Source organism: Pholcus phalangioides, unplaced genomic scaffold (genome assembly GCF_987345545.1).
Source record: "Pholcus phalangioides strain wild (caught in Gottingen) unplaced genomic scaffold, Ppha-v1.0 ptg000008l_1, whole genome shotgun sequence".
Taxonomy (NCBI): Eukaryota; Metazoa; Arthropoda; class Arachnida; order Araneae; family Pholcidae; genus Pholcus; species Pholcus phalangioides.
Window position 1 is genome coordinate 50,691,282 of NW_028301601.1, and position 15,291 is coordinate 50,706,572.

The 15,291-nt window shown below is 40.1% G+C and overlaps 1 non-coding gene across 1 annotated transcript; it reads right to left on the reverse strand.

Annotated features, from left to right (window-relative positions):
• Positions 1–14,457: 14,457 nt before the first annotated feature.
• Positions 14,458–14,529, reverse strand: TRNAP-AGG (transfer RNA proline (anticodon AGG)). Its single transcript has one exon. It is a non-coding gene; the product is annotated as a tRNA-Pro (tRNA).
• Positions 14,530–15,291: the final 762 nt, after the last annotated feature.

A 15,291-nucleotide genomic window follows, 5' to 3' on the forward strand; every position in this document is an offset into this window, starting at 1 on the left:
CCTTTCCAATTCGGAACTACTGCTTTAGATGATTACGAGACTAAAATATCTCTAAAATAATGATAGTTTCATTACTACGGCTCGGATTTCTATTGTTTTTCACTTTTTTTTTTTAATGATTTTGCATGTTTCGGTATTTTTACGCGATAGAGCATTTTTGCATGATTTTCAGTAACTTAAAAGGTCTTTATCGTGATTTTCAGAAATTAAAGCATATTTTCATATTTCAGAGCATTATTTTGCATATTTCAGCACAACAATGAAGAGGGATTTTTCTTCCCCCTCTTCACTAGCTTCATTTCCCACAATTGACAATTTTTCGACGATATTACTTATAACTGACATTTTACTTACCTTTGGCATCGTTTTGGCAATGTTTGGCGAGCTTTCGTCGATATTAGCAACAATTGACAATTTTATTTGCATGACAATGACTGGTGATTTCCCGTAATTTTCTCGAAGAAATATGGTCAGCAATATTTATTAAAGGCATGCTACTTTATTTATTTATTTCTATCTGTAACGATACAAACTGCAGGCAAAATCCCAGTTACGGTTTGAACATATGAACACAAGATAACATATGTAGGCTATATATATAACAAATAAGAGAGAGATGAAATTTACAAATATAACATCATCATTATGGTTACTGCAGCTTAAAAACCGGTACAATGGGGGATTTTTCAAAACATTTTGAACGATATGGAGGAACATAAAAAAGATTAGCACATGCTTAAATTTTTTTCCTATGGGTTTGGAAATATTATCTGTCCTTCGGAAGATAATTAGCACATGTTAAAAGGAATTAAAATTCTACATAAAATTTATTAAAAATAATGTGAAGAAAAATCTTATTCGCAAATGTGCTTTTGCGGTCAGCTGAAGTTGGTTTTCTGTGGTTCCCAACTTCAAGGCGCAAATGCGAGCCGATCTCCCCGTTAAAAAGTCTCGCCACAGAGAGCAACAGTCCTACAACGGTAAATCATTCAACCATAACACTTCACTCATAGTTAGAAAAACTGGGGGCAGATGACAGCACTACACATAACAAGCATTACACAGAAACAAACTTTACGTCAGGTTGCACTACACGTACACGCACATTCCCGCAGGTACCGATTCGTTGGGGTTCGTTGGGGGGTTCCGCGGGGGGGGGGGTGCATGTGTGGTGTAGCAGTAGTAGGTGGGGCCTCCAAAAATGGCTCGGGGATCCATGATGTTCTTGGGTCAGCCATCTCGTTGGGCAATTTGCCTGTTGTGGCGTTGTATTTGTATTTGTATTTGTATTTTGCGCACTTTTATGGGAAAACATGAAAATTAATAAATTAATAGTTATTCTGAATCCAAGAAACAAAACTTATTTATTGAAAATCCAAAAAAATCCGTTATCCTTAGTTTTAAAATCGCAGCGTCAAGTTGCTTACATGTTGCGTAGCGTAAAAGTGTAAGTTTCTCCTACCTTTATGTTTATACGTTGCTGCGAAATTTTCTAGCGGAAAGACATCCTTCAGTTCATAAGTTTGTGACCAGAGGCGTAAGCAGGAGAGAACATGGCGGGCTCGTGACATACCCAAGATGATTCAAAATTTTTAGTAAAAATTTAAAATACCGAAAGGAAATGCTTATATATATATACTGTATGTTATCTGTATCCACTTCTGTCAATTTATAATGCTTTTGAAATTTCAAAACTTCTCTGAGAGAGAGAGATTCCTTTTGGTCCCTAAATCCAATGTGTCCCCCTCTAAAGGTGGATCTTGCGTACGCCAATGCACGTGAATAGGGTGCGCGGTATTGTAATGTGGTAGGTCTTCTGATGCTGCAAAATGTGAATTCTACCACAACTCATTGTACCCAGGGCCGGAACTCGAGGGGGGGGGGCAGATGGGGCAACTGCACCTGTTGGAAAAATTTAGGGAGCGGTAATTTTAGGTGGGAACAAAGAACACCGTTACAAAATTATTGAATTTTAAAGTTGTTGGGGCAGCAAAATAATGTTTGACCGAGGCGGCTGAATCATGTTTGCGCTCCTAGTTATGGCCCTGATTGTACCACTTAACCATTGGTTGGAGCCGCCAGCATAACCTTGATGGTCATTGCACCTATAGGCGTAAGCCGGAATTTTCTCAAGGATTGGGGGGGTTTTCCATAATTTTTCTTTCGAAAGGTGGTGGGGGGAATGTTCAATGATTTTTTACTATAAAATAACACCAAAGTCTCAGATCAAGGGAGGAGTTTAAACCCCAAAATAACCCTCGGTTGAATCTGTCAGAAAAATATGACATTTGTTTTTGGTGAAGCGCTGTTGTGCACTCTCCAAACACACCCTCTACCGCCTTTGCTATTGTGATTCGGCAACCAAAAATGCTTGTTTAGTAGTCTTACATCACCTCTTAAAGTTTGTCCAATGAATTTAGAATCACCCTGTATTATACATGTGGGAAACATCGATGAACTGGAAGGCCTTCCGCCACTTATCAAATAAAGCTGTTGCAATTCTTCGACTGAAATTAGCGACTGGATTTTGATTAATGTGCCGAAAAAATAACTCAAAAACAGCCGATAGGTGGAGCTGGTAGGAGCGACTTCGGTGGAACAAAAGCCACATGTCAGTGTTCTTTTACGTTTTTCTGGTGATGGATATAATATAATAAACTCTTGATTCGTGAATAGGCCTCCCAATAGTCTCACAGATCTGCAACCTTGCCAGTTCCAACCAATAGTTCAACCGGACACGGCACGGAGACCCATGGCCCCACATCCTGGAGTAGGGGTCATCAGGTCAGACTCATAACGGACACCTAAAATGAATTTCCATTTGGGAAAAAAGATAGAATCACATTAAATGAGAATCATTCCGGGCCCCCGGGAAGGAGCCCTACCAGACTCACTCCCTATGTGTGGGGGGGGGGAGGGGGGAGGCATGCCGGGACCTCATTCGAATAGGAGCTTCCCCCGATAAGATCTGGTAAAATGATTTATGACAATTAAATATGTAAATTAAGAGATTCTGCCTAGGCCCTTGTTGATAGATAGGTAGTTGTGCTCGGTTTGAAAGAAAGAAGAATGATCTATAGGCCTGCTTGAGATATATAATTTTATTTTAAATATTTTACGATGTAGCCTACAGTCCCATAAAAACGAACTTCACCAGACCGAAAATTTTGCTCGCCACATCCTGTAAAATATATAATCCTATGCATGCCTCCGTCACCCTACAGCTCCAGACCATATTTTCACCGGGGTGGCCCTTCTTTTGCAAACTTATAGTGCAAAGCAAAAGTGTTCAGAATCTTCTCGGGTCCTGGGTCTGGATCGCTCTCAGCCACACCCTTGTGGAGACAATGATCCTATGAGAGCAGAGACTAAGTTAAAGAGAGAAAAGACTAAAAGTTTTTATTTCTTATAATCCGGATGTTCGTAGCAAGCTAATTTGGCTATACGGATAATGGCTAGTTTGACTTCATAAAAATATTTTTTTTTCAATATTTTAATGTACGTAAAAATTCAATTTGCTGCCAAATATATATATATAAAACTCTATATATTATTTGGCTAAAATAATATATATTTAAGTAAATTAAAATCTATTTCCTAGACGAAAATAGTTAGCGCCATCTATTATAAAAATATCCAACAAGTTCAATACTTTCTCTGGAAATTTAAGTTCAGATAATTCCAAACAAAACATATTTTGTTGCTGAAGCAAATCATATTGTTAAAATCAAATAAGAAAAAAAAAGTAATATTCAAATTCTTATAAGTATAAATTTTAAAAAGTAATTTACTAAATAATTTTTTTTTTAAATAAAATATGCTGCTAAAATCTATCTGCTAATCATCAGATCATAATCGTCAGTGGTTGTTGTAAGCAACCATGTTGCTGTAGGCCATAGGGGGCGTTAACGCCCACGTTGGGAATCGCTGCTATAGACTGATCACTATGGTGAAGACGAGAGTTCGATGTGCTCCGTTCAAACTCGCTCACATCATCAACTACGGTAGAACTTGGTCAATTAGTCAAGTCCAAAGCCTCTGGATAAAAGTTCGAATCATTCAATTGACCCCTTGACGATCACGGATTGAAATATTTTGTCCAACTCCAGTGGAGAATAAATTCAATCCAGTTCTCTGGGGTTCCTTCCCTCACCATCGCTTTATTGTATCCCTTATTTTATCCAAAGTTGTTTTTTTTCTATACTTCTGTTAGTGATTCCCCCCCAAATGAAATGTATCTTTCTGCTATACATGCCTTAGGACGTAGGGTGAGCGTGAAAGGATAAATCTACTGTATAGGCCTACTCTGTTGTCAATCACAGTAATGTTCCTTCATCTTTTCCACCCATGGGGTCCCTTTAAACCATTTTTTTTCCCTCATGACCCCCTTGTCTTACCCCTCTCACACCTTTCCGTCGAGGAGCTCAAAATTAAAGCCAGCGTTAATTAAAGCCATGTGATCAGCTATTAACACATAATAATAATAATATGCAGGTCCGCAAATAGGGGCGGCCAGGATAATCTAGCGCCACGAGCACTGGAGCAGGAAGGGGACACCGAATTTACTCTTTTCTATTCAAAATAACGGGGAGAAGGACACCAAAAAAGTAAACAGGAAGCCCGGGCAAAAATAGAGAACCGTATTCTTTCTGTATAGTGGCATAAAGTGGCACAGTACCTCGATATAACGATATTCTGCTGACCGAGAAAAAAATATTGTTGAAGGATTGTCGTTATATCGACAGGCGAAATAATTCTTACGTATGATCAAAGTTATGTTGTATATGCCATTTTTTTTCTTAATCGGCATTGTTAGTACTGCCAGAAAATGCACTTTTTCATATTTTCACCGCGAAGAATTGTAGTTGTTAGTTCATTAATATATAATTCAGTTACATTCATTGTCTCTGTAAAGAAATTTACCACATGCACTTTTGTGTCATGCACAGAAAGTACCAATAACTTCCTTTGCGCTTGCGGTGATCCCTTAGTGCAGTGGTTCTCAAACTTTTTTCACCAGTGGCTCCCTTGCCCAATTCATGGTTTATCTGAATAGTTTAGTAGTTAAAGTAAAACCATTCTAATTGCCACCCTCTCAGATGCGGTCCCCTCAGTCCCTCCCCCCCCCCCCGCTTTTTTTTACGGAAAATAATAATTTCCTCTTGTATAATAAATGTATATATTTCAAACTCCCCGATTAACGGTCACTCCTGTTTTACGGACGAATTATTTTTGTCCCATCGGTGTCCGTAAAAGAGAGGTTTTACTGTATTTTCACACTTTTCAAAGGACCACTTCAAAGCCTGAATAGGCACACAAATAAATATTTCCAGCTCGCCGCGAAACTCCTGGCAAACGTTGGTAACTCTTCCAGTAGCCGTGACGCGCACTTTGAGAAACACTGCCGCAGTGCAAAATACCGATGTCGTCAGACGCCTTCAGAAGAACGAAAACAGACGACCAAGTTAAAATCAAACTCAAAACGATTTTGAGCAAAATATAAAAAAAAATATCGCTCTACAAGCGGTTTCAAAAATCGCTGAAAAATATCTTTATAGAGGGATTTATCGTGGTAAAGGATACCGTTGTATCGGGAGGAGTCAACTTCAGACAATAGGCAATTCCAAACGTAATTTGAAAAATATCGTTTTAGAGGGATTTATTGTTACATCGAGTATCGTTGTAACGAGGATTCACTGTATTTATAACGTTGATCACTATTTTTTCTCACCATTCAAATAATCTATACTCTAATACTAGGGAATAGTTGCAGCATTGTACAATCTCACGATCCAGTCCATTCAAGGAAGACTTCCCCCCTATCTAAGTCCTTCTTAAGGGATTCCTCCTTCATCCACCATCCCAATGCTACTACGTATAATGTACACAACAGTATATATGCCTATACTGCGCTTGTGTTCGACCCCTCTTCCCAAATCCCCGGGAATTTTCCAACCGCCTTGCGACGTCGTAGTCTTAATTAAGGTCCGACCTTACGGTCCGACGATCATGTGGACAGCTAACGAGTCCTAATTTCCCATCGCGCGTCTCTCTCTCTCTGTCGCTATCTCTGTGTGTCAGAGGATAGTAGCGAGAGAGGGGGGGGGGGAGGAGAGAGAGGGAGTCTACATTGGACCAACCTGCTTGTCCCTCCCCGACTACCGATCAATTTCTCTTACGACCAACCAACTAGGTCTAGCTCAGGCGAGGAAAGACGATAAACATGTTATACCGAATACTAGACATTCGCCGTACGTATAGTTATTTCATAGGATGAAATGATGGACACACATGCGCTGATCCAGAGGTTGGGGGGGGGGGGTTGATCGTCCCTTCAAAGAGCCAAAAAAATAAGAGGGGATAATAGATCTGTCCCGTAAAATACGGGATGATTCAACGGATCTAATGGTGTCTCCCTCGGTTTCATTCACAGCTGAAGATGTCTGCATCGGTTTCATTCACAGCTGAAGGTGCCAGTCTCCACTCAATTCGAAGCTGAATAGATCTGCTTCAGCTCCATTCCTAACAGGAGATATATCGGCTTTATTCGCGGCTGAAGGTGCCTACCTCCGCTTCATTTGCAGCTGAAAATGTTTGTCCCTGCTCCATTCGAAGCTGATAGTGTCTGCTCGATTTCATTTGCAGGCTGATAGTGTCTGCTCGATTTCATTCGCAGGCTGATAGTGTCTGCTCGATTTCATTCGCAGCTGATAGTATCTTTTCGATTCCACGCAGCTGAATACATCTGCCTCCGCTCCATTCGTGACTGAAGATGTCTGCCTTGGCTACATTCGCAGCTAGAGATACCTGCCTCGGCTCATAAGGACCTGAAGTGGAGGAGCGATGGGGCAATCGCCCTTCTAAGAGCCAAAAACGAGGGAAAAGTTTATCTGTCCCACATAAAATACGGGGCAATTCAACGAACCTGAACAATAAATCGCTCCTCCCAACACCTTAGATTAGCGGTTGGATCGACATAGAAGTATTCTAGTGATGATTTATGTTTCCTGAAGATTTTATGGTTATATGAAGTTTACTAATCTAAGTTGGACACCTACGGTAAAATTAAAATCTGCGCAAGGAAAAGAGAAGTGTCTAAAACAGTGTTTCTCAACCTTGGACCACACCCCCTCGATGCAGACCTAGTATATTAAAAATTTTTGACTTTCACAAAATTTATCTACAATGCGGCCGAGAGGCAGGAGCTAGCCTCTCACTGTGCAGGTCTGGGTTCAGGCATGGATGTGTGCCTATTAACACTAGAAAATTTCCTTGGACAGATCCTACAGATCTGTTAGGAATAGGTGGGGATCATGTTATGAAAAAATAAAATTACATATATGCTATATTCTTTCATAGTACCAGGTCCAACCAGTGAAACTATTTCAAGAAAGTATTACAAAAATCTTATTGACAAAAACAATCTTATTTTCAACACCAGTTGGCACTGCTTTTTATTGTTACAAAACATGGTTTGACTATTAGTTTGATTTTGGTTCCATAAAATTTTCAGTTACGTATGCGTCTTATGCAAAAAAGAGCGCTGTTAGTCCATAAGACTTGATATTGTGGGTCACATGAAGATTTTTTTAAACAGCCTCTGCGGGCATTAGGCGTCATTCCCCGGGACCCGGAAAACTTAGATGGCATCCAGAATTGAAAATTACTATAGACTTCCTCCCTCCGTAAATACGCCTCTGCCCGGGGTGCATTGAAGATCAGTAGCAAGACAAAAACCGAGCTGATCTGTCTCTGCTATATAAATGCCAAGAATATTTCAAAATAAATATTCCGAATTGAAACCAGACGGGGAAAAAAAAATTGATGATTCTCCACTGAAACTGACTTAATCGTATTATCTATCCACTAGAATACAACTGAGACGAATTCAGAACCGATTTACTCGGCTGTCTCCGTCGTAGAGTTTTTATTAACAATTTTCGAGACAGTACTTGACAGTTGATCATGTTAAACATCTTGTCCGTATAATATCACTTCACGTTTCTCTCTTTACGTCTGGCATATTTAATTCGGAAAATATTCATCTTAAAAACGGACTCCCTTCTGTTTTGTATCATTTCGCCTCTTGATCTTTTGCTGGGGGCTGAGGGGGCGGGGGGGGGGTTCCTTCTGGAACGTGGCTCCTTGTGCTCTCTCTTGGGCCGTCCATCCACCATCCCAAACTGTTTTAAAAGCTCCGGCGCTAACGTATTTTGCCGCAGTCTCCTCTCGCCATCCCGTTCCATTGGAGAAAAGTCTCGAAATGATTAATGTTTGCCTCCTCAGCGATGACAAGTTGTTCACATCCTCGGGCGAGTCAGCGTGAAAATTTGCTGTCGGGAGGAGGATGGGTCCAACCTCTCTCTCTCTCTCTCTCTCTCTCTTGCTACTCTACTTTCCCAATGGCGTATAGAGAGAGAGAGAGAGAGAGAGATTTGCAATGGAAAAGACTTTTATTCAGTTCAAAACTGAAGTCGACAGAAACATTGAAAATTGCGTGCTACGACGACTAATAGTGCATTTCTACACGTGCGCATGCAGTTTTAAAGCTGTGACACATACGCGTGGTGAGCTTTCGCTTTTCCATCATATCACTTTTACACAAGGAGAATGAGAGAGAGAGAGAGAGAGTTCATGAAAACTGATTCGTTTGCGTTTTATGAGCGCGAGCTTCGAAGTTTTCCACCCGTTTCGTTTCCCATTAATCATTTTTCCGCTCTCTTTTCATGAAATATTTTAAAACGAGTGACGAGAAAACAACTTCTCGTCGAGTTATGATCTAAATGAGTGATGTCTCTCTCCCTAGGGAGAAAAGATATATATAGTGAAATATTAAATTATTTATTGAGTCTAGTTATCCGCGGAAATATTTCGGTTGCACATCAGAGAAATATCGCGCACAGCAAGTTATTGTCGCAGTAAACATTATTCGCACAGTCAGGTTCGGTTATAGTGAACCCGGTTGTAACGACACCTTGGTTATAACGTCAATAATTGACGGTCCAGCCTGATTGAGTTTAGTTAGGGGGGCCGTTCAAGTATTACGTCAGCAAATTTTTAGCCATTTTTGACACCACCTCCCCCCGCCGTCAGCAAAATTTCGTCAGCACTGCCCCCTACCTCCTAACACATATTGGAGGGATCAGAGACGCACGTGGGACGGGGGGGCATGGGGGGGGGGGGGGCTCGTGCGTCCCCCAAACGAAAATTTATCTTTTTAATGTAAAAAGTATTTTTAAAAAAATTAAAATTTCGAAAGAAAATACCTTTATATGTCATTATAATAGATTTCTGTTAATTTCAATGCTATTTGATGGGTAAGAACTCAAAATTTCTCTTTAAGAAATTCATTACGACCCACCCTTTAAGCCATATATGGTGAACCCTTGGCCCGCAGACCAAATGTGGCCCTGAAGGTTATCTGATGTGGCCTGACCCCTCAAACCTAATTTTGTGAAAATGAACTAAGCGGCACATTTACGGATAGCTTAAATGACCCGTGGCACAATTCCTGAACATTTAAGCGGCCCGTGGCGCATTTTCAGATCATTGAAGTAGGCACATTCACAGATCACTCAAGTATCCCGCGATACAGTTCCAGAACACTTAAGCGATCCGTGGCACATTTAAAGATACCTTGAGTGATGTGTGGCATAGTTTTAGAGCACTTTAAGCGGCCACCAGTATAGTTCTACATCACTGAAGTGGCAACCTCCACGGCACATTTCCTAATTACTTAAGTGATCCGCGGAGCAGTTCTAGAACAATTAAGCGGCCCCCAGTGTAGTTCTACATCACTGAAGTTACCCCACGGCACATTCCCCTAATTACTTAAATGATCCGCGGCATAATTACCGATCATTTGAGTGATGCGTGACACAGTTCCAGAGCACTTTAGCGGCCCGGACACATTTCCGGAGCACTTGAAGGATCCGCCAAACCATTTTCCCCCTAAATGTCATCGCAATAAAAATTCGATGTCAATAGTATGTGGATATCCTTTTAAAATTTACATATCACATTTTCCTGCGTATAATAATCCACTATGGAAATAATTACCAACAGCGCAATATTTGGTAATGGAATGATAGTTGGTCACGTTTTTGAAGAGAAATGTCTTTTTTCTTTATCCGCACCTGTATATGGGATTTGCGGGTGATTATGGAATAGTCAGATAATGTGCAATACTGGGTTTTCTTCGCTTTTATGTATGGTAAAATGTTCTCATTATGCTTACACAGCGAGGGTGCTTGACCTTTTAGAGAGTGCGGGGCCACTTACTTGGTCTGGAAATATGTCGTGGGCCACTGAAGTCATATGTAACTGCGCCTATGATAGCTAAAGTAATCTGTTCTTTGAACTGTAAATGAGACGCGGGCCGCTAACGAGATCTGGGACTGTGCGGTGGATGACTCTAATGATCCGTGAATATGCCATGGGCTGCTTTAGTGATCTGGAACTATGCCGTATGTTACTTAAGTGATCAGGAAATGCACTGCAAGTTGCATAAGTAATCCATAAATGTGCCGCGGGTCGCTTGATTGACCTGGAAATATTCCACAGGCCGATTAAGTGATCTGGAACTGGCATCCACAGCAAAGGGCCGCAATGTGGGATATCCACTCCGACAATACTCCCACGAACAATGATAAAGTTCATTTTAAGAAAATTAGTTTCCGGCACGTCGTGGTACACATCAGATTACTCCGAGCGCCTCATTTGGCTCGCGGGTCATGGGTTGAGCATGCATGCTATAGAATGCAAAGCTGCTCAATTTTCACCGCCATCACGGCTGCCAGAACAAAATATTTGTTTTCCCACTTCCAGAAATTCACTCAGGCAAGTTCACTAAAGTGTTTATTAATAACTGGAAATGTGCCCAGTATTTTGGAACTAGACACAATCACATCAGTACACACATCACAAGTGTTGCGTGTTATTTTGCTCTGCTCATTTCTTAACCAACGGATCTTTCCGTTCAGATTTCAGATGAGGAGCTATTTTTTCGAAAATGGTTTTTTTTGGTAATATGAGTAACATGACGACACGAGTTATACGAGTTACCGTGATGTCTCATCTAATTTTTCTGAATCTCGCGGTATGGCACTTAATGACCCCGGGCTGGATGGAAATCTTTGATGTGATCCGCAATATTAAGTTTTTCAAACTAACAACGCTGCTTCTTAGCGGTCAGATAATTCCTCAATTCCTTTTGTAAAATTGCACACGTAGCTGAAAATATTAAAAAAAAATAGGTTTGGCTTCTCAGAATGAAGGCAATGCCATCTTTTGTTCAATAATGCAATAAAATTTTCAGTGTATATAACATTTTTTTAATTATTTTTTAACCAACTTTTGAAAGTTCGTAATGGTGATACGATATTACTCAGGCTGTGTCACCCATCTCTCTATTGCAATTCGCTGATGAGTTATTCTCTCCAGTGGAAAACACTAGGGGGCCTAAGAATTGCATGCCAACAACTTTTCCAGTGGAGTTGTCAGTATAAGCTACCTATTTCATCATCAAAAAGTGGATCAATGCATTTAGGTAGACGCACCGATCCTGAATATTACCAACTAGGTAATGAAACGTTGCAGCAATTGGATACATGCTTGGATTTAGGTATTGCAATGAGCCGCATTCTGGATTTCACTGATCATCATCATGGCATAGTCTGCAAAGCTAATAGAATTTCATATATATGTACGGCATACCGTAAGTGCGATGCGCATACGTTCTCATATGCTTTCTGTGTGTACGTTCGCCCGACTCTGGAGTTCTGTTCGCAAGTATGGAGCCCTTACAAAATCAAGGACATAAAGCTCCTCGAAAAGCCACAGAGGTCGTTTACTAAACGAATACCTGGCATGAGCGGTCTATCTTATTGCCAGAGACTTCAATTTCTGGGTTTGCACTCGCTGGAATGGCGTAGAATCGCTGCAGATTTGTAGATGTGCTACAAACTAGTCCACCAAATTGTTTATCTACCATCGAGAGAGCCTTTCTTTGAGATCATAGACAGGCGAGTTAACCTACGGAGGTATCGCTTCCAAATAAGAATACCAACGGCTAGAAGGGGATTGCTTTTTCCACGAATATGGATGCCGTGTGGCAAGAATATGGAACAGTCGTCCATCAGAACTTGTATGTGCCTCCTACGCAAGATTTGCTTCCACTATTGGGGATTTCGACCTGACTCCGTATGCGAAGTGTTTCCCGTTCTGACAATTATTATTATATTTTTTTCCCCCTTCCCGTATAAGTGCATTTCATGCCTTCTGGGGTTATTATTGTAACTAAAATACCAAATTTCATCAATTTTGAACGAACAGTTAGTAAAATATAGATTATTGAAAAACGAGTGTCGTAATGTGTTAAAACAGAAACATTCTTGTTTTTGAGCATAATTGCTGAAATAATATAGGTATCTCATTAATTTTTATTTTCAATGATAGATGTTTACGGGCCAAACATAGTTTTATTACTCATTTTGAATATGACTTTTTTTAGAGTATGAGTTATGAATTATTAAAACATATTTTTAAAAGTTTATGAATAGAAGCATACATTTAGTTTTACTTTATTCGAGTCAGCATAGTTGAAAACCCAACGCAATCAATTTTCATTAAAATCTGACCTCTATTTTCGCAAGATATTAGCGATTATATGAAAATGACTACTTTGAGGGACCATATAGTAGATATAAATTTGAAACTCAATGAAAAATTTCTCATGACAAATTATACGAAAATGTTTAAACATGAAGCTCATAACTTTACTGAAACGGACAATTGTTGTTTTAAGAGTATACGGTGATACGATAAATATCATGTCATCCATCCAGTTATTTTTTTTCTTTTTAAAAATTCGAGTAAACAACGAAATTTTGAAATTTTTCACTATTTCAGAAATTTGTTTCATTCCTTAGACAACATTCATGAGCTGAAATGGTAAATATAATAACGTGCAAAGAGAATTCACAAATTAACGCCATACAATTAGATTGATGTTAATGTTTATGGAGATAATAATCAATAAATAATGGTTCTCCCAATAGCATAAATCAGCAGTTCTCAACCTTTTCTGACTCGCGGAGCCCTTTTCAGTGAATAATTTCTATGGCGGAGCCCTGTTTAACTCGAGGAGCCCTTTTTAGTATATTAATTATATGGCGGCACCCTTTAGGCCTCTTTTTTTGTTTGTTTATCAAATTTACTGACTTATTTTATTATTCTCGAGTGACCGCGGAGCCCCTAGGAAGTGCACACGGAACCCCAAGGAGCACCGGTTGAGAAACGCTGGCGTAAATCATCTTGTGTGAATCAAGTGTGCGCCAAATTTAGGGTAGTGGCTATTGATGGAGTCGTCTCTGCTAAAACAACAGCATTTCGTGGTTTATTAAAAAAAAATTCATTTTTTTTTTACCGTGAAATACATTTCATCAGACTTGCTGTAGCACTGTATTTCTCGCAAATGGTTTGAGCAATATTTTGGCAATATCGCCAGCAGTTGACAGCATGATAGGTGAAAATCAGCAATGTCTTCAATGTACTAATTCGATTTCTCCTATTTTTTACGATCAAACATGGTCAACTGACCATATTTACATGAGAACTTGATGCATAGTATTTGATTGGATCTGATTATATTTTTTTTGTCAAAAAATGTTTCCTCAATAGCGTCAACATTGGTTATAACGACGAAATTTCGCGGAATCTTCGATGTCGTTATAACCGAGTTTGACTGCATTTCAACATTAAAAAAAAATGAAGGATGAATCGGGAGTGAAAATAAACATCGTGTTGTGTTAATAAGAGACCTATGAGTGAGATGTATAAGAGAGCAGTTTTCGATTCACTGCCAACAAACCATTTCGAAAACATTTAAACTTAATATTAAAACTTCTATGAATATTGAAGGTGACTGAGCTATATGCGTTCATTTAAAATTGCAAGTTGGTCTCTAGATTCACGATTCTATACTATGCATTCAATGCATTGCATAAAGTTCTGGGTTTACAATCGTGGACACTATTTTTGATTTTTCTAAATCCCACAACATGACACTAGATGACCCCGGGCTCTAAGGGTATGTTTAACGTGACCAGCAATAGCTGGAAGTTTCTAAAAAACATTTTGGCTAACAGCACTGCGCTACATAGAGGTCAAATTGATCCCTAGATAAAATGTTGTCTTCTTTTGTGTACTTCAGCCAGATCCGTAACTAGAATTTTCGCCGACCAGGGCGAATATGAATTTACCTCCCCAACAACTTTAAAATTCGATAATTTTCTGACGGTGTTCTTTGTTACCACCTTAAAAACTGCTGCCCCCTAAATTTTGCCAGTTACCCCCCCCCCTCCTCCGCCTCACTCTAGTTCCGTCCCTGCAAACAGTAATTGGGAGTTTTATGGAAGAAAATGTGTTTGGAACCTTACGAAAAAAAAAAACTCTGCAGGGTTCGGCCGGGATTTGAACCCGGGACCTCTCGCACCCTAAGCGAGAATCATACCCCTAGACCACCGAACCACGTTACCAGCGACACCAGCAGCACGAAATAACAAATATAATTTCTCCTTCATCCGGCCATTTGCAACTTGTCCTTCTCTGAAGCCATTTTTTGCGAATTTCCGCCCTCCCTGACGCACCCTGTCGTCTCACCACGAAGGAACGGAAGCGTCCCTTTTTGCCGCTACTGACGCTGTTCCGAGTCGACGTCACAATTGCTGTTATTTGAATCGTGCTAGTGTAACTGGCCAGGTGGTCCAGGGGTATGATTCTTGCTTTGGGTGCGAGAGGTCCCGGGTTCTTATAAGGTAAAATAAATCTTTTGCCTCCCTGACATTTTCAGAATTTGTGCCGTTTTCCGAAATGTTGCCTTCCCGTCACTTTCATAGAATTCGCTCCTTCCCTGTTTTTGCCTTTTTTATATTCTGACTTTTCAGAATTCATCCAATTCGTCCTTTTCTAATTTTCTGCCCTACCCCCTTGGCCATTTTGGAATTTGTTCCCTTCTAGCCTTCTCTGAATTATTACTGCCTTGTGATAGGATGACGTCACTCTCCGCTTATCCACAACGTCCAAACATTAAAGAAATTGAGCAAAATTCACTCAACATACATGGATATGTTACTGCTGAAGCCAATTCGCGACGGGGATGACCACTTCATGAATTGGCCCCAATTTCGTTAAATATTGACCCTCCAATGTCCGAATTTCCGACATTGGCCGGCCCGTTCACGAAGTGGCCGATGACCCCCCGGCCAAAGTCAATAACAAAAGACATAATTC